Here is a 19266-nt window from a genome sequence, read left to right as displayed (position 1 = left end):
AGTGGCAGTGACCATTAGACTTATTAAAGGGGTTATCCAGAACTTAATTATGTTTTACAATGAGCCAAAAATCTAACAGGCAGGTAATTTCTAACTAGCTAGTAACTATGTGCCTGTTCTATCCGATGCCGTTCCTGCCGATGATTTGGCTGCTCCACGTCAACAGAAAAGCTCTTATTCTTCTGGGCTGCTCTGTCAACGGGGCGTAATTGCTGATGTCATGTTGATTGAGAGCTGGCTTCCTGCAATTAGGCAGAGGGGAGCCTGCTGTCAATCAGCATGTCATTGGCAGTCATGCCCCATCAGCAAAGCAGAGCGGAAGAGAAGGCGCTGCTCTGTCGATGTGACGTCAGCAGAAGCCACAGAGTCACCAGCAGGAGCAGTCAAGGACAGATATGCGTTGGGCAGAACATGCAGGAGTTAGCAACTAGGCTGATAGTAAAATAACAGTCCTGAATAAGCCCTTTAATGCAGGGCTCAGATGGTGACTTAGCTGAAGTCATCTCATGTATATGCTAGTTAGGGTATACCAGTGGCCATGCCAAGTGAACTAACAAATAATCAGTAGTACCTAAGAGGCTAACACCTCAGGAATTGGCAAAATGCTTTTTTTTTGCTTTTTAAAATTACTTTTCCATTTGTGAACTTTCAGTATTGGGTGGCGTTTACTACCTATAAATGGTAGACTGCTTTGAAACAAGCGCCTTAAATGAATCACGTTACAAGGACTCTGTGGTCACCTGATGGTTCTAAAAATGTCAGTTTGCGCTAGCCACTCCATTTACCAGAACCCATGGGCTGCCCTGGTCTTTACCCTTTAACCCTGGTACAAGGATCTTGACTTACACAGAGGCCCCCTACACTGGGTCCACAGAGTTGTCTGTGGTTCGGTGGTGCAAGCTGGCAAGAAGAATACTCAGGAAGCCGGGTCAGAAGCAGGAGGTATGGGTAGGTACAAAACCGAAGGCATGAGAATTTTCAGTAAACAAGCCAAAGTTAGATTCAGGAATATCCACTAAAATAGGAGCTGAGATACACACAAGAGCTAGTTGGGCTATAACTGCCAATGGGAGCTGATTCCCAGGGGTTTAAATAGTGAGCAGTCCCACCGAGGGCTGCCAGCAAGACGAAAGACAAACTAGCTTGGATTTAACCCCAAAGCTTCTGGACTAGCCAGAGCCACAAATCCCAGGAGTAATACAGGGCTACCAAATAGTCATCCTGCGTTGGACAACGTGGCAATAGGTGGGACAGGCACTGGCACAGATCTTACACTGCAGTGCACAAATTGGCCTTAGGTCTCCTGATCCTCAAGCTGATAATTTGGGTTAGGACACCCGAAACAGGTCAATGCTTTGACGTTCGTGTACAGACCATCAGGGGTGGACACATCATTGGAGCAACCTGTTCACCCGCACAGGGGCCCAATAAGTAAGGGGGCCATTTGCTACCTCCAAAGTAGGTGCAATTTTGCTTTATTGGATGCAAAGAGCCCAAATACTGTCCTTACAGAGGGACCCTCTTCTTCTTCTCTTGTGTCCTCCAGTGCAGACCATGAAATCCACTCTTCTGAAAAGTGAGAACTGAAAGTACTAAATATCCACTTTTGAATAGCTGAAGATGAAGACATAAATAGGCATAAAATCTAAACATATAAAATATTGAACCAAACAGACAAAATGTTTACACCCTGAAATTTCCCCGAGGCTTTTCCATTCATTATAATTGAAGCAGTTGTTTCTCAGAAGCCTGAAGTTTTGTGACAGCTCTTCAGGTTATTTAACCACTTCAAAGTCCTTCATAATGTGAGGAAACTGTTACAGCACAGTCCAGTTAAGCCCGAATCTGTCAGTGCTTTATTTTTATGATCGGTCACAGTTTTGCAGACAGTAATAGGATCGGATTAGCCAGTTTTAATTAGTTTCCTTTTCAAAAGATTCACTCATATTTTTCCTTCTTAATTTTTTTTCCATTTTGGCAGATCTAGCCAATTATCTTCAAACAAGTTTTCCTTCCATTAATGTTTTTTTTGTTTCATTTCGAATGACACAAGGACAGAAGCAAGGAGACAATGTTACACTGAGGTTGCACCCCATTGGCTTGCTTCATTAGCAGAAAATCTTATATTACAAGACGAGGCTCTGCCTTTCCATCTGAGTTAGGTTTTACTTCATACCAGATCCTCGTCTTTCTTCATGAGCCATCTCACTTGGCTTCTCACTTCTTCTGTATATAGCATTGTTTTTTATTTGCGGTAAACTTGACCTGATTTTATTCAATTCTGGGTTTATTCCATCAATTCATTTCTTACTTGTCTGCGCAGAATTACTGTAAAAGGACCAATAGATAGATGTAAAAACATGGTGACATTGAAATACGCTGTATATAGAGTTTTAAAATCGATGTTCTACTTTTAGATAAAGCTTAAGAAATATATAATTTTAATGGATTTAGCATATATATGCTACAAAAAAAATAATGGCCACCAAGGTGAGTATATCTGTGCATATATGGAAGAGCCTGGATGACAATATATTAAGGCTGCACCATTCTACAACTAAGACTATAGTTACACATCCATGGGAATGTTACCATCTGTGACAAATGAACAAGTTTTTTTTCTGTTCTTTTTTTTTCCACTAATGGAGTGACTTTGTTCCCAAGCCAATATAAAGACCCCTGGAAGGTCACATGTTTTTTTACAAATTTATCATTAAAGGGGTATTCCCATTTCCAAGGTCCTATCCCAATATGTAGTAGGTGTAATAATAATAATATTATCAAATACCTCCAATTAGAAATGTAGTATGGTTCTTCTGATTCGCTATGTCACTTACCCCATCTACAGGGCACTGCAATAGCTTAGATATCCATGGTTACAACCACTCATATATTGACAGTTAGTTAGATACCTAAGCTACTCCAATGTCCTGCACATGGGGTAAGCAACATAGCTAATCAGAAGAACGCTTCTACATTTCTAATTGGAGGTATTTGTTAATATTATTATTGTTACACCTACTACATATTGGGATAGGATCTTGGAAATAGGAATACCCCTTTAAGCAACGGATCCAGTGGAAGCAAAATGGAAGCAAATTGGAAGTATTCAGATCTCATCCATGTGTCATGGATCCCGAGTCTGATTTGCAAAATGGACCAAAATAGGAACTCTCATGGATACCACACTGAGGTCTATGATTTTCTCAGATGCATGAATAGATCCATTTAAGTGTATGGGTCCTTGTGCTTTCTGATAAAAAAATCAAACAGCGCTCTCATGTATCACTCGGATATGTGAATGCAGCCTTAGAGCACTACAGTCTCAGATCACTGCTGATCAGGCTCCATTCGCATTGTTCTGGTGTGTACATGTACTTTAAGGGGTGTATATTGGTCAGTATTTTGCATCAGTATTTGTAACTGAAAAAGGATCAGGAACAAAATCCATTTATTATACTTTCTGTCTGTAGGTTCTTACTCCTGGTTTTGGCTTAGAAATACTGATGCAAAATACTTACCAAAATTTGTTCATGTGAAAGTGGCCATAGTGATTACTATTGACTAAAGGAAAGTAATAAAATAAAGTTGTAGCCACAATGAGGTACACTACCTTGGAGAATGTTCAGTTCTCATGTATGGGACATCAGCTGTGGGCTTTTTTTTTTCTTAGCTTAAACGATTATTTTTGCTCTTCTCCACTTCCACATTGGGAGGGGAGTGGTGTTGGGTATGTCACGTCTACTGGTACCTGCCAGGACATTGGGCTCTTGTCTAAATCTAATGAATAAGATAGGTGCACGATACCTGCCAATCAGATACCTGTGACTTCACCAGCTCCGCTCCCCTCCCGATATGGAAGTGAGCAAAGCATGAAACTGTATATAGTCCCAAAGGGTCATTTAACCACGCCTTCATTTTCTGTAAAAAGTTCTATGTATAACTGTAAGCTTTATTAGATATAACTAGTGATGAGCAAGCATGCTCGTTACTCGAGATTTATGAGCATGCTCAGGTGTTTTCCAAGTATCTTCGGCGTGCTCGGGTGTTATGTTTTAGTCAATCTGTGTGCATGATTTGCGACTGTTTGACAGCTTTAATACATGTGAGGAATGCCTGTTTCTTAGGCATTCCTCACATATATTAAAGCTGTCAAACAGTCGCAAATCATGAGCAGGAGTGACTGAAACATAACACCTGAGCATTCTGAAGATATTCGGCGAGCACCCGAGCATGCTCGCCGAAAGGGTTAACAGTACATACTCACTCATCACTAGGCAGAGTATCCGCTATAGTATATCAAACACCACATATGGTCCTCCATCCATACTTATCTTTCTTATTATGTAGCCAGTTAGCAAGTTGATGAAAGAAAGGGAACAGTTTTGCTGGAGCTAGTTTACATGATATTCACTCCTGCAGAGATGAATACCAATTGGAGATATTCAGTGGCTGTTGTCGAGTTCAAAAGGAAAATTGCCCCTAAGTTATTTCTTTGAAGAGTTTCTCATCAGCCCCCTACACCACTGTCCCATAGTATATCACATGCAATATTCTAGCCCTGTGATTTTTCCAGAATTTATCATGCTGGGGTTTGATTTATCCTGGCTATCTTTTTGCTCTGCTTCCAATTAAACTTATTTATTTCAACATGTCTTTTTCATATGATACATTATAGCTCCTAAAATGGGTACAATTGGAGATTAAATTTTAATGTTATAAAATACTTTAAACATTTCCTAAGGAGTTTACATATTATTTTGTTTTTTTAAGCAGCATGAATATGTTAGTTGCCAGTTGCCACATAAAATAGCTTAGAATAGTTCTTCAGACACACTGTGCCTCAAATTTTTCAGAAAACAGGTATCAATGTTGGCCAAAGTAATCCATAAAATGTCAGCTTTTATTTTCTAGTGGATAATTTTGCTTGGATTCTGACAAGGGTTCGTTCAATTTTGTCATATTTTATTTTCATTCCCCTGCCCCCAATTTTATATCTTTTCACAACTTTAGTTTTTGTAGTTTTTAAACATACATGAAATGGTTTTGGTAAATATAATTATTTGCAAACAATGCAGTGAGAAGCATCTGAAAAGCTAGTGAGCAAGTATTATAATAAAAGGTTAATACCCATTGCATAAATCCAGGGCTGTACCTCGACCCAAATCCCCAAATCGCGTTTCACGTTCGTCGCTTCCTCAGGGAGTGTGGCTAAGTATGATAATTGTCCGCCATCTATATCAGCCCGTTCTGGTCCCAAGACTAGCATGCACCAAATCAACCACCATTATTAGCTGCTATTTTAAATGAAAGAGGATGTTACCAATGTGAGACATGTAGATCAGAAGAACATAGAGCGGATATTACACATCACACTGGTAATGCCTCCTATTATTTAGAATAACCTCTGGAGGCAGATTCTGAGTGAGATCAGTGTCCGGCTCATATCCTGGAACACCTCATTTTCATCTGAAGAAAAATGTGAATTTCTCTTGAATAAGACATCAGATCACAGATATCAAGGTATCATTTTATTCAACTTTTTATTACTGACGTACCCATGTAGGAGGAAGCCACAAAGAAAAATATATATCAGGGGTCAACAGACCAAGACCAAAAAAGAAAAATCCCCTAAAAACAATAGTCCTTTATTTAACAATTTAAAATACCAATATAGATCTACTTCTTTACTCTTGACGGGTGCTTTCAGTACAACAGGATGCCGTTTGGTCTACAGGGAGCCCCAGCCACCTTCCAGAGGCCCATGGACCGGATCCTAGTTTCTCACAAAAAGTGCACTGCCGCTTATCTGGACATCATTGTGATCTTCAGCAGTGGAAGCAGGGGAAGTCACCTGCAGAAGGTCCAGGAGGTACTGGATGCGCTGAGGGAGGCAGGGTTTACGATAAACCTAAATAAGTGCTCCATAGGACAAAATAGGCAAAATATTTGGGCTATGTAGTCGGAAGGGGCGAAATCAAGCCACAAGTGAATAAGATAGAGGCAATCCAGAATTGGCCTCAACAGGTCTCCAAGAAACAGGTATAGGCGTTTCTAGGAATTATAGGGTACTATCGCCGATTTATCCCGAATTTTGCCATGTTAGCCGCACCCCTGATGACGTTCTTAGGGGCCCAAAGACGTCGATGGCCAAATGGTCTTCTGAAGCCAAGATGACATTGCAGGAATTGAAGTTCGCCTTTTGTAAACAGCCGGTGTTGATCGCATCGGACTTCAGTAAGTTAACATGGAGGAACATCCCATCCCGTACTTGAGCCGAAAACTCTCTAACTGTGAGAAAAACTATGCCATCGTGGAAAAAGAGTGCCTGGCCATCAAGTGGGAAATTGACACCCTGAGGTACTGCCTTTTACGCTGGAAATTCAGGCTAGTGTCAGATCATGCATCCCTCCAGGATTTTAGTTTTCGTGTGGAGCCAGGCTCGGGAAGCTACATGGTAATGCAGATGCCCTGTCTAGACTTTCCTGTTTGGTAACTGAGGGTGCCAAATCCTCCGGCTTTGGGCAGAGGGGGGAGATATGTGACAAAGTCACTGGCAAAGTACTGGAGGTGAGGTATGTTTCACTGAGGCTATTAGCTACAGTGATTTGAAACCCAAACGTTTTTGCTCCAGCACAGTAAGTGTTGAGATGGGTTAAGCAGCATCCATAGAGCGGGTGGCAGATTGTTCTCCCTGTCTCCACCCAAGGGTGTGGTTTAGGGTTTAAATTGATGGTTTGCTGAGACTCCAGAGAGAGGAGCTTATGTTTTGTGCTAACCTGAACTGTGTGTTTTGCTAACCCTGGGTGGCTGGACCCCTGCCGATGTAAGGATTATGCTGTACATTTTCTTTGGTTTTGCCGTTATGCCAGAAGGGCTGTGTTTATTTTTATGAACTCTAAATTGGTTTATGCCGTCTTTTAATAAATCAATAATAAACTTAAAGAGAAAGCGTTCCATGTCTACCTCCGTGTGCAGCCGAGTGAGCCGGTCTACCACAAAAATCGTGCAAATTAAACACGTGCCAAAACAACAATAAATAATAAACGATTAAATAATGTCCTAAGTATATTGCACTTTCCCAAGGCCACTGAACAATTGTCCAGAACTTGTGATACCCACCTCTATGGCGGGTGACGCTTTCTTTGACCGATGGCATGCATTTGCGTTCCACTGATTAACATCACGGGACCCGATGGGAGGGGTGGAGTATGTCTGCAGACCGTTAGGACGCATTTTTGTTTCATAGGCTAACAGCAGGTAGTTTCAAGGTTGTGAGTGATTGTTATAGTTATTTAAGGGGCACAGACCTGCTGCCTGGAGCTTACAGCATTGATCCTGTGTCCCGTAGTAATTTCTCAATGATAGTACCTGTGTCTGCAAGTCTGAATCTTTGATCACTTTAAAGTTCCCTGATGAAAGGTGTTGGGACAGAACAGTGCCCTCTGATGGGATAAGTGCCAAAAATCTTTTCTGAGCATGTATATTGCACTTATAAAACTGTTTACCCTAGACGCCAGTATTGTAGCAAGGGGGCAGTAGTTACCTATTGAGGTTATCCATAGGCCTTGGGCTTGTGCAATACATTATTGGAGTGATTAGACTATTACTAATAGTGCATACAAGTATTTATACTGCAGAATCTGTGAATGTGGAATTATGAATTGTTTTGTTACGGGTCTGGGTGGTGGAACTACTGTGCCGTGGTACAAGGAGGGACCAGAGGGACGTAACTAGGGACCTACTCGGACCGACCTTGACTATACAGCAGCTTAGTCGACTCTGTGAACCAAGGAGGGACCGGGAAGGTGGACCAGGTGCTACTCTGGGACCGACATCGTGTGAGAGCAGGCAACTCCCACGAGACTGACAGCAGTCACTAACTGGCACGGTAGATAGGCTGGTGGGTAGGCATGGCTGGTAAGCAGTTAGACAGGCTCGGCTGGCAGGCGGGCTGGTGAGTACAGCTTGATGGACCGGCAGGTGGATCCGGCTGATAGACAGGTGGCGGGCACGGCAGATAGACAAGCTGGCGGGCACGGCTGATAGGCTGGCGGGCAACACTGGGACCTCAGGGCTGGAGAGAGTATTTAAACAGACAAACTACAACATTGCACAGGCACCTCTGTTTTTGGGGAGGTGCCTTAAATAGCACATGTCCTCCGGCCAGTGGCCAGGGACATTTTAGGATGGCGCGCGTGGAAGCCGGGAGCCTGCGTGTGCCCTAAGCACAGCGCCCGGGGATCTGTGCGCGGTGCTTGCACGCCTGGCAGGCACAGCATAGGAGCCAGGAGAAGGAGCGGTGGGTGCGGGACTGGGCCCACAGCAGTAAGGGAATCAGCGTCTCTGCCGGACAGGAGGCAGAGACGCCAACGCTACATGTTTCCTATGTATGTCATATTCCTTCACAGCTTCTTTATGGGCATTAGAAGTGGGTATTACAAATACTGGACAATGTTCAGGGGCCTTGGGAAAGTGCAATATATTTTGGATATTATTAAATCATTGTTGTTTTGGCTCGTGTTTAATTGCACGATTTTGGTAATAGGGTGTACAACAGGGTTTATAAGGGCCAGCTAACGGTGAGTGGAGGCGCCATATCGCATATTTAGGGTGCCAACCACCGTAGCGACGTAGGGAAAATTGATATAGGGTGAATATAGGGACAGTAATTTCTTATTTCTGGTTCCGGTAAACCCCTACTGTTAGACCTATCAGTGTGCAACACATAATTGACATTTATATTTCTAATTGGGAGTGTAAACCAATATATTGGCATTTTAAATTGATAAATAAAGGACTATTGTTTGTAGGGGATTTTTCTTTTTTGATTTTGGTCTGCCTGCCCAAATAGACAGCTTAGGAGGGTGAAGACTACTGACAGATTCCCTTTAAGCTTAGGTGTTAGATAGATTTTTCAAAATACTGTAGAAGTCTAATGTCATTTTCTTTCTAAATAACGTATTAGTCAAGTGATAATCCTCACATATTTATGCTTTCATGTAAAAGTCATAAGGTTGTGATTTATGATAAAAATTCAGATGCTTCCAACTGTCTGAAAGGGCAAATACAGTACCTCCAGCCAAAAAAGAAATCTTCCCTGGTCTAGTGAATTCTTCCTGTGCAGTAACTAAGTGATGTCTTTCAGTTTAAAACTAGTGTTGAGCGAGTATGTTCTGTCCGAGTATGCTCGGGCCGAGCTCCGAGTATTTATAGCTACTCGGTGATATGGTTGAATCGGTTGAATAGACATTCCTCACATGTAATAAAGCTGTCAAACAGTTGCAAATCATGCACACGGGAGCGATTTAACCTTATCACCGAGCAGCTATAAATACTCGGAGCTCGGCCTGAGCGTATTCGGCGAAAGGATTAATAGAACATACTCGCTCAACACTATTTAAAAAGTATCTATGTGCTATGAAGACTACTTCTACGTAAAATGATGAAGTAAAACCCAAATTATAAAGTAAGAAGTGGTTGTCTTGTTGAAGACAGTGATTGAGGGTTCTTTAGTTTACTGATCTGTTGGGCTCACTTTTGCTACCCCTCACATTCCTGTATATCTATAGGCTATCAACAATGAATGCTGTAACTGAACTTGCCAGGACATTTTTACTGGGCAAACCATGGGCAACATGAATCGGTGAAAGGCTCCATCATTGCAGGCATTAATGCTTTGCTCATAAATGCACCTTACTGAAAAAAACTAAAATAGTTTAGAAGGAGCTGGGGACATTTCTCATTGCACAGCTTGGTTTGATTGATAGATCTGTGTGTATTTGTCCCCAATTCCTCAACATGAAGCTTACAGGTATTACAGTATCTGTAGTAATGTATGAATTAAGCTGTCCTTGAGATAACTGTTGGTAAAACTTCTGTTTGGCAGACAGCTATCTTCTCTGGACTCCCCAATAAATATGAGCGTTGGCCGAGTGTTCACATGTTCTCAACAAGAAGAGAGGAAAATGCTGCTGCCACACTCCTTTGGCAGTGGCTTAGCTCTGATGAAAACAAAATGGCTGTTGAAATTCTACTGGCCCAATCATTCTCATCCCCCAACACCATCTGTTGGGGGAGAGTTGTTAGGCAGCCATATTCTTCAGATGGTCTGTAAGTCCCACTAATATAGGCACACTTTGACGACTTTCATATAATTTGTCTGGGTAGCTTTACTTGACTAGCTACATTCAAATACTGTCAATACTTGTCATGGTTTCATACATGTCAAGTACATAGCCCATCCTTTCCCTTTGACAGCAGCAATTTGAGACAGTTTAGCCTCTGGCTAAACCAAGGTCTATGCTGGGTATGATAATAAAACCGAGAATGATATTATAGTCCACCTGCGCTCAGGGGTGGATTAAGAGTAATCAGGGCCCCGGGCAGTTTAGAAGGCGTGGGCCCCCCCAGATACCGGACGTATCACTTGACATGTCACATGATCCCATTTGATAGATCATGTGATAGGTCATGTTAGTAACACACGCAAATTTTTCTCTCTACAGCGCCATACATAATAGAGCAGGGGTGAGAGACCGTGACTGTTCTTGAGTAGAGATGAGCGTTGTTCTACTCGAACTGTTCGCCAATCTCAAATTCGAGCTGTTTTGGGCGGTGTTCGAGCCGTTCGGCGAACACGAACAATTTGAGAAAAATTCGGCTGTTCGAGGTTATGTTCGATAACTGTTCGTGCACCAAAATCATAACTGGATTTTTTCTCAGTAATGATGAAAATTAATGTTAATACGCAGTTTGAGTGTACAGCGGGGTGGGGGGAGGGGCAGGGGATGGATCTCTGCAGGAACAATGAAGATCTCCATTTTTTTTTCTCTTTCCCGCATTTACAGTGGGGAGGTGCAATCTGTCAGCCTATCAGCAGCGCACACACGGAGCGAAGTGCTTTTTTTCACACAAGCAAGGGCATGTGTCATTGGCAGTGTATGTCACATGTCCTTGCCCTATAAGACCAAGCCATTTTCCCCGTCGCCACCATTTTCTCACTGCTGCAGCTGCGTGTTAGACGGCACCGCTGTTGCTGTGTGCGCTATACCTTGTTAATTTCAAGCCAATTTTCGCACAAATATACAGATAGCTTGGGAGTAGGGAATAGTTGTGATTGCAGCCCTTTTAAGGACTAGGTTACAGCATTTCCTACGACTTTTATCAGGGAGGTCTGTGCTCTTAAATAGATAGGTTGTGGGAGTAAAGACTAATTGTAATTGGAGTCCTTTTCAGGACTAGGTTACATGAGTTCCTATCAGTTTTTGCCAGGCAGGTCTGTGCCAGTGCTGTGCAAGTTTTTTTCACAGCATTTGGCTGAATCTAGCAAAGCTAATCCTTTTTGGCCTATTGCAGAGTGTGTTAGTCAGTGGAGTAGCCTATCTGTGTTGCAAGATATACCACCTGTGTATAGAATACCAATTTTTTTACTGCACCTAGTGAAGTAAAATCTTTTGGGCATAGCATCATTCTATTAGTCCATCTATACTGACCTCCATCAGGTTGCAAATTAAAACTAATTTTTATCTGCATCTACAGTACCTCTGAAAAAATATTTGGGCTTCTAGCAGTGTGTGGGACTTGTTCTATTAGTCCATCTATACTGACCTCCATCAGGTTGCAAACTGAATATATTTTTTTCTGCATCTACCTCTGAAAAAATATTGGGCTTCTAGCTGTGTGTGGGTCTTGTTCTATTAATCCATCTATACTGACCTCCATCAGGTTGCAAACTGAATATATTTTTTTCTGCATCTACCTCTGAAAAAATATTTGGCCTTCTAGTAGTGTGTCGGACTTTCTCTATTAGTCCATCTATACTGACCTCCATCAGGTTGCAAATTAAAACTAATTTTTATCTGCATCCACAGTACCTCTGAAAAAATATTTGGCCTTCTAGTAGTGTGTCGGACTTTCTCTATTAGTCCATCTATACTGACCTCCATCAGGTTGCAAATTAAAACTAATTTTTATCTGCATCTACAGTACCTCTGAAAAAATATTTGGGCTTCTAGCTGTGTGTGGGACTTGTTGTATTAGTCCATCTATACTGACCTCCATCAGGTTGCAAACTGAATATATTTTTTTCTGCATCTACATCTGAAAAAATATTTGGCCTTCTAGTAGTGTGTCGGACTTTCTCTATTAGTCCATCTATACTGACCTCCATCAGGTTGCAAATTAAAACTAATTTTTATCTGCATCTACAGTACCTCTGAAAAAATATTTGGGCTTCTAGCTGTGTGCGGGACTTGTTGTATTAGTCCATCTATACTGACCTCCATCAGGTTGCAAACTGAATATATTTTTTTCTGCATCTACCTCTGAAAAAATATTTGGCCTTCTAGTAGTGTGTCGGACTTTCTCTATTAGTCCATCTATACTGACCTCCATCAGGTTGCAAATTAAAACTAATTTTTATCTGCATCTACAGTACCTCTGAAAAAATATTTGGGCTTCTAGCAGTGTGTGGGACTTGTTCTATTAGTCCATCTATACTGACCTCCATCAGGTTGCAAACTGAATATATTTTTTTCTGCATCTACCTCTGAAAAAATATTGGGCTTCTAGCTGTGTGTGGGTCTTGTTCTATTAATCCATCTATACTGACCTCCATCAGGTTGCAAACTGAATATATTTTTTTCTGCATCTACCTCTGAAAAAATATTTGGCCTTCTAGTAGTGTGTCGGACTTTCTCTATTAGTCCATCTATACTGACCTCCATCAGGTTGCAAATTAAAACTAATTTTTATCTGCATCTACAGTACCTCTGAAAAAATATTTGGGCTTCTAGCAGTGTGTGGGACTTGTTCTATTAGTCCATCTATACTGACCTCCATCAGGTTGCAAACTGAATATAGTTTTTTCTGCATCTACCTCTGAAAAAATATTTGGCCTTCTAGTAGTGTGTCGGACTTTCTCTATTGGTCCATCTATACTGACCTCCATCAGGTTGCAAACTGAATATAATTTTTTTCTGCATCTAGCTCTGAAATAATATTTGGCCTTCTAGTAGTGTGTCGGACTTTCTCTATTAGTCCATCTATACTGACCTCCATCAGGTTGCAAATTAAAATTAATTTTTATCTGCATCTACAGTACCTCTGAAAAAATATTTGGGCTTCTAGCAGTGTGTGGGACTTGTTCTATTAGTCCATCTATACTGACCTCCATCAGGTTGCAAACTGAATATATTTTTTTCTGCATCTACCTCTGAAAAAATATTGGGCTTCTAGCTGTGTGTGGGTCTTGTTCTATTAATCCATCTATACTGACCTCCATCAGGTTGCAAACTGAATATAATTTTTTTCTGCATCTAGCTCTGAAAAAATATTTGGCCTTCTAGTAGTGTGTCGGACTTTCTCTATTAGTCCATCTATACTGACCTCCATCAGGTTGCAAATTAAAACTAATTTTTATCTGCATCTACAGTACCTCTGAAAAAATATTTGGGCTTCTAGCTGTGTGTGGGACTTGTTGTATTAGTCCATCTATACTGACATCCATCAGGTTGCAAACTGAATATATTTTTTTCTGCATCTACCTCTGAAAAAATATTTGGCCTTCTAGTAGTGTGTCGGACTTTCTCTATTAGTCCATCTATACTGACCTCCATCAGGTTGCAAATTAAAACTAATTTTTATCTGCATCTACAGTACCTCTGAAAAAATATTTGGGCTTCTAGCTGTGTGTGGGACTTGTTCTATTAGTCCATCTATACTGACCTCCATCAGGTTGCAAACTGAATATAGTTTTTTCTGCATCTACCTCTGAAAAAATATTGGGCTTCTAGCTGTGTGTTGGTCTTGTTCTATTAATCCATCTATACTGACCTCCATCAGGTTGCAAACTGAATATATTTTTTTCTGCATCTACCTCTGAAAAAATATTTGGCCTTCTAGTAGTGTGTCGGACTTTCTCTATTAGTCCATCTATACTGACCTCCATCAGGTTGCAAACTGAATATAATTTTTTTCTGCATCTAGCTCTGAAAAAATATTTGGCCTTCTAGTAGTGTGTCGGACTTTCTCTATTAGTCCATCTATACTGACCTCCATCAGGTTGCAAATTAAAACTAATTTTTATCTGCATCTACAGTACCTCTGAAAAAATATTTGGGCTTCTAGCAGTGTGTGGGACTTGTTCTATTAGTCCATCTATACTGACCTCCATCAGGTTGCAAACTGAATATATTTTTTTCTGCATCTACCTCTGAAAAAATATTGGGCTTCTAGCTGTGTGTGGGTCTTGTTCTATTAATCCATCTATACTGACCTCCATCAGGTTGCAAACTGAATATATTTTTTTCTGCATCTACCTCTGAAAAAATATTTGGCCTTCTAGTAGTGTGTCGGACTTTCTCTATTAGTCCATCTATACTGACCTCCATCAGGTTGCAAATTAAAACTAATTTTTATCTGCATCTACAGTACCTCTGAAAAAATATTTGGGCTTCTAGCAGTGTGTGGGACTTGTTCTATTAGTCCATCTATACTGACCTCCATCAGGTTGCAAACTGAATATAGTTTTTTCTGCATCTACCTCTGAAAAAATATTGGGCTTCTAGCTGTGTGTGGGTCTTGTTCTATTAATCCATCTATACTGACCTCCATCAGGTTGCAAACTGAATATATTTTTTTCTGCATCTACCTCTGAAAAAATATTTGGCCTTCTAGTAGTGTGTCGGACTTTCTCTATTAGTCCATCTATACTGACCTCCATCAGGTTGCAAATTCAAAATAATTTTTTTCTGCATCTAACCCAGCCAATAGTTTTGGCCTAATACCACAGTTTGGCCACTCAGCTCTGCTCGGTTACCATCCATTGTTTTTTTGTGCAAACAACTCCAGAGTTGTGAATTAGTTAACCACCAAAATGAGTGGAAAAAGGCCTGCTGCTGGTGGAAAGGGGAATAGGCGTGTTGGGAAGGGGAAAAAAGGTTGTGTCCGTGGGGTAGGTGTTAAAGCAACAGTAACATCTGCAGAAGAAAGACCATCTTCCAGCCAAACTAAAATGTCTACTTCTTTTAGCGGACAATGTGATAAGATCCCTTTCTTACGGCCACGCCAATCGCTACAAATTCCAGATGAGGCACAAAAACAGCAGGTGCTTCAACGGATATCAAGTGCTCCTTTAAGTGGGCTCTCCTCCACATCAACTTCAACAACACAAATACTCCAGTCCTCAAAGGTGTCACCCAAATCGCACTTGCTTCCTCACAGCTCCCAAATCTCCAGCTGCCCGTCTGAGTATGAGGTAGAACAGATGGTTGAGTCTGCAGAGCTGTTTACTCATACTATAGCCTGGGAATCAGAGGTCGACTCCAGCGCTTCTGTGAATCCAGACGAGGAAATGATCTGCACTGATGCCCAGAATCTTTATGAGTCGGATCCAGGACCAGACGCAGAAGGTTCTGACCATAATGTAGACCCTCATTCCCAAACTGTAACTCCTGTTGGTGGAGACAATGAGGAAGACGATGATAAGACTCAAATACCTGATTGGAGCGACAACTTTAGTTTTTTGTCAGGGCAGGAACAGGTTGGCTCTGAGGACGACGGGTGTGATAACGCACAGGGTGATGTTGATGAGGTCGGAGATCCCACTTACTGTCAACCCACAGTCAGCCAAGAGATGAGGTCAGCAGAGGAGGTGGAGGAAGATGCTAGTGACGACGAGGTCAGGTTGCGCCTTCCTGGACAGAGACGTAGTACTGGAAGCATGTCAACAACTGCATCCTCAAACACAACTCTGCCTCTCACCACAAGTCGTGGTGGCTCTTCAGGTCGCATGGGTGCTAAGCCTTGCATAGCCTGGGCATTTTTTCAGATCGATAAAGATGACCCAACTCGTGTTATCTGTAACATTTGTCAGCAAAAGCTAAGTAGAGGCCAAAAAATACATAGTTTGAGTACTTCATGCATGAACCGGCACATGGACATGAAGCATAAGTTGCAGTGGGAAGCTCAGTGTGCTACAATGCGGCCTAGCCGGCCGGGCCAACCACCGTCTGCCATATCTTGTGCATCCGCGGCCTCTTCATCCTCTGTGACTGGGGGGACAGCAGTCACACCTGTTTTGGGGCGCAGACCTGCCACCTCTTTACCCGCAACAGCCAGCGTGATTGGCAGGTCATCATTTTCTTTGGAGGTGGTAACACCAGCTGGTGTTGAGCGCTGTCCGACATCGATAGCACCACCTTTGGATGAAGGCAACCTAACATGTCCGCCTGCATCTTCCTCACAGACCGGCAATTTGCCGGGGACACCCTTATCAACCCCGTCTAAGCACAATAGCCAGCCCTCGGTCCCTCAGATGTGGACAAGTAAAAGACCATTTCCTCCTAGCCATGAGAAAGCTAAGAGGTTGAATTTCACCATCTGCAAGCTCTTGGCTACAGATATGCTGCCTTTCCGCCTGGTGGACACAGAGGATTTTCGAGACCTTATGTCCGTCGCAGTGCCCCAGTACCAGATGCCCAGTCGGCACTACTTCTCAAAGAAAGGTGTGCCTGCGCTCCACCAGCATGTCGCACACAACATCACCGCTTCTTTGAGAAACTCTGTGTGTGACAGGGTGCATTTCACCACAGACACTTGGACGAGTAGGCATGGACAGGGGCGTTACATGTCGCTGACTGGGCACTGGGTAACTATGGTGACAGCAGGACAAGGGGCTGCTGTCCAAGTCTTGCCGTCCCCACGAGTTGTGCGTCAATCCTCTTTATGTCAAAGTTCCTCCACTGCTTCTGCCTCCTCAACCTCCTCTCGGTCTTCCACCTGCACCCAAAGCCTGTCTGGTCATGCCACAAGCTTTCTAACTGCGCAGAAGGGATCCTGCACACCTCCTTACTATGCTGGCAGTAGGGCTCAACGTCATCAGGCGGTTTTTACATTGAAATGTCTGGGAAATGTGAGTCACACAGCTGAGGAGTTGTGGTCAGCTCTGGAGAACCAATTTCATGAATGGTTGTCTCCACTGGACCTGAAACCAGGGAAGGCCGTGTGCGACAATGCTGCAAACCTGGGTGCGGCCCTTCGCCGGGGCAATGTCACACACGTGCCTTGTATGGCTCACGTGTTGAACCTGGTTGTCCAGCAATTTTTAGCCCACTATCCCAGACTAGATGGCCTTCTGCAGAGGGCACGGTCGCTGTGTGCTCACTTCCGCCGTTCGCATCCCGCAGCTCAGCGACTTACATCTCTACAGAAGTCGTTGGGCCTGCCACTTCACCGGCTAAAATGCGATGTGCCTACCCGGTGGAATTCAACTCTGCACATGTTGCAGCGACTGTGGCAGCACCGACAAGCCCTGGTGCAATACGTTCTGACGTATAGCCTGGGCCAACGAGATTCAGAGGTGGGGCAAATCACGCTGGAGGAGTGGTCTCAGATCAGGGACCTATGCACCCTTCTGCACAGTTTTGAAATGGCGACGAAGATGTTTAGTGCTGACGATGCCATTATCAGCATGACTATTCCGGTGATTTACATGCTGGAGCACATGTTAAACAGAATTCGGAGTCAAGTGGTGGCACAAGAGGAGGTGGAGGAAGTAGAGGAGGAGGAGTTGTATGCGGAAGGGCTAACATCTGCAAGGTCCAGAAGGTCGGCAGCACCAAGGCGGCAGGCATGTGAGGGTGGGGGAGATGGTTTTACCAGGGCGCATGGTAGCAGCCAAACTAGTGAGGAAGGTGCAGGAGCCCAGGAAGAAGTGGAGGACGAACTGATGGAAGACTCATCAGATGAGGGAGACCTTGATCACATTTCTGTTGTGCGAGGTTGGGGGGAGAGGACAGAGGAAGGAAGCATGATTGTTACCTCGCCACCAACACAACAGGGACTTGGTGCTCCTGGATGCGCAACACACATGAGTGCCTTCTTGCTGCACTACCTGCAACATGACCCTCGAATTGTGAGAATTAGAAATAATCCTGACTACTGGGTTGCCACACTGTTAGATCCCCGGTACAAAAGTAAATTTGCAGAAATTATTCCTACCATAGAAAGGGATGCACGCATGCAGGAGTATCAGCAGAGACTGTTGCAGAATCTTACATGTGCTTTTCCACAAAATACCAGTGGTGCACGTAGTGAATCTCACAGTTCCAACTTGCCAACCGTGGGACCGTCAAGTGTTCAGCACTCAAACCGTAACAGAACCACAGTATCTGCTGGTAACATCAATTTTGCGGAATCATTTCACCACTTTTTTAGCCCATCCTTTGCAAGGCCACAGGAGACAAGAAGTCTGACACATAGTCAACGCCTAGAGACGATGGTACAGGAGTATCTCCAAGTAAACATTGAAGCCACGACTGTGTCACTGGACCCTTGCTCTTTTTGGGCTTCCAATCTGGATAAATGGCCGGAGCTAGCCACTTACGCCTTGGAGATCTTGTCATGCCCCGCAGCCAGCGTTCTGTCTGAACGTGTGTTCAGCGCTGCTGGTGGTGTGCTGACAGATAAGCGCACGCGGCTCTCCACTGATAATGTAGACAGACTCACGTTCATAAAGATGAACAAATCATGGATCCGAAACGACTTTTCTACCCCTGTGTCATCCTGGGGAGAGTAAAAGCTTGATGATTGGTTAAAATCACCCTACCAAACGTTTTAAGCTTTCAAATTACTAATCATGTTTATCTGTATCTTGACTGGAAAATAATTTGGGCTTTGTAGCAGTGTGCAGCACTGATCCTATTAGGCCATCTATAATAAGCTCCACCAGATTTAAAATTAAAAATAATTTTTAGCTGCATCTAGCCCGGAAAATAATTTTGGGGCTCCGAGATGCGCAAGACACATAAGTGCCTTCTTGCTGCACTACCTGCAGCATGACCCTCATATTGTCAGAATTCGAAGTAATCATGACTACTGGGTTGCCACACTCTTAGATCCCCCAAACTTTTCGATCAACCTTTTCATTTTAATAAAGACCAAAAAAATGGTCATTTTTGAAATTATAAGCATTAGCAGGTTGTTAGAAACTGAAATCAAACAGTTTTCAACTCAAAACTTTATTCTAGGTGATGTTACATTTTCACATAGGACCCCTTGTTCGAAAGGAGCTTCTGAACTCTCTCGTCCATTGAATTTGTCAGGTTTTGGATGGTTTCTGCTTCAATTGTTTTGCATGAGGACAGAATACCCTCCCAGAGCTGTTGCTTAGATGTGAACTGCCTCCCGCCATCATAGACACTCCTTTTAATGATGCTCCAAAGGTTCTGAATGGGGTAGAGGTCAGGGGAGCATGGGGGTCAC

General features: G+C 42.9%; 1 protein-coding gene across 1 annotated transcript in view; it reads left to right on the top strand.

The window, feature by feature from the left end:
• Window positions 1-19266, top strand: part of TMEM132B (transmembrane protein 132B) — an 874875-nt gene that overhangs the window by 167521 nt on the left and 688088 nt on the right. The gene's annotated exons all lie outside the window — the stretch shown is intronic.

This window comes from Phyllobates terribilis, unplaced genomic scaffold (genome assembly GCF_046119375.1).
Source record: "Phyllobates terribilis strain yellow unplaced genomic scaffold, ASM4611937v1 Scaffold_1__5_contigs__length_1240528914, whole genome shotgun sequence".
In the NCBI taxonomy this organism is placed as follows: Eukaryota; Metazoa; Chordata; class Amphibia; order Anura; family Dendrobatidae; genus Phyllobates; species Phyllobates terribilis.
Note: the sequence above shows the minus strand (reverse complement) of the source record. Positions and strands in the feature narration are given on the sequence as shown.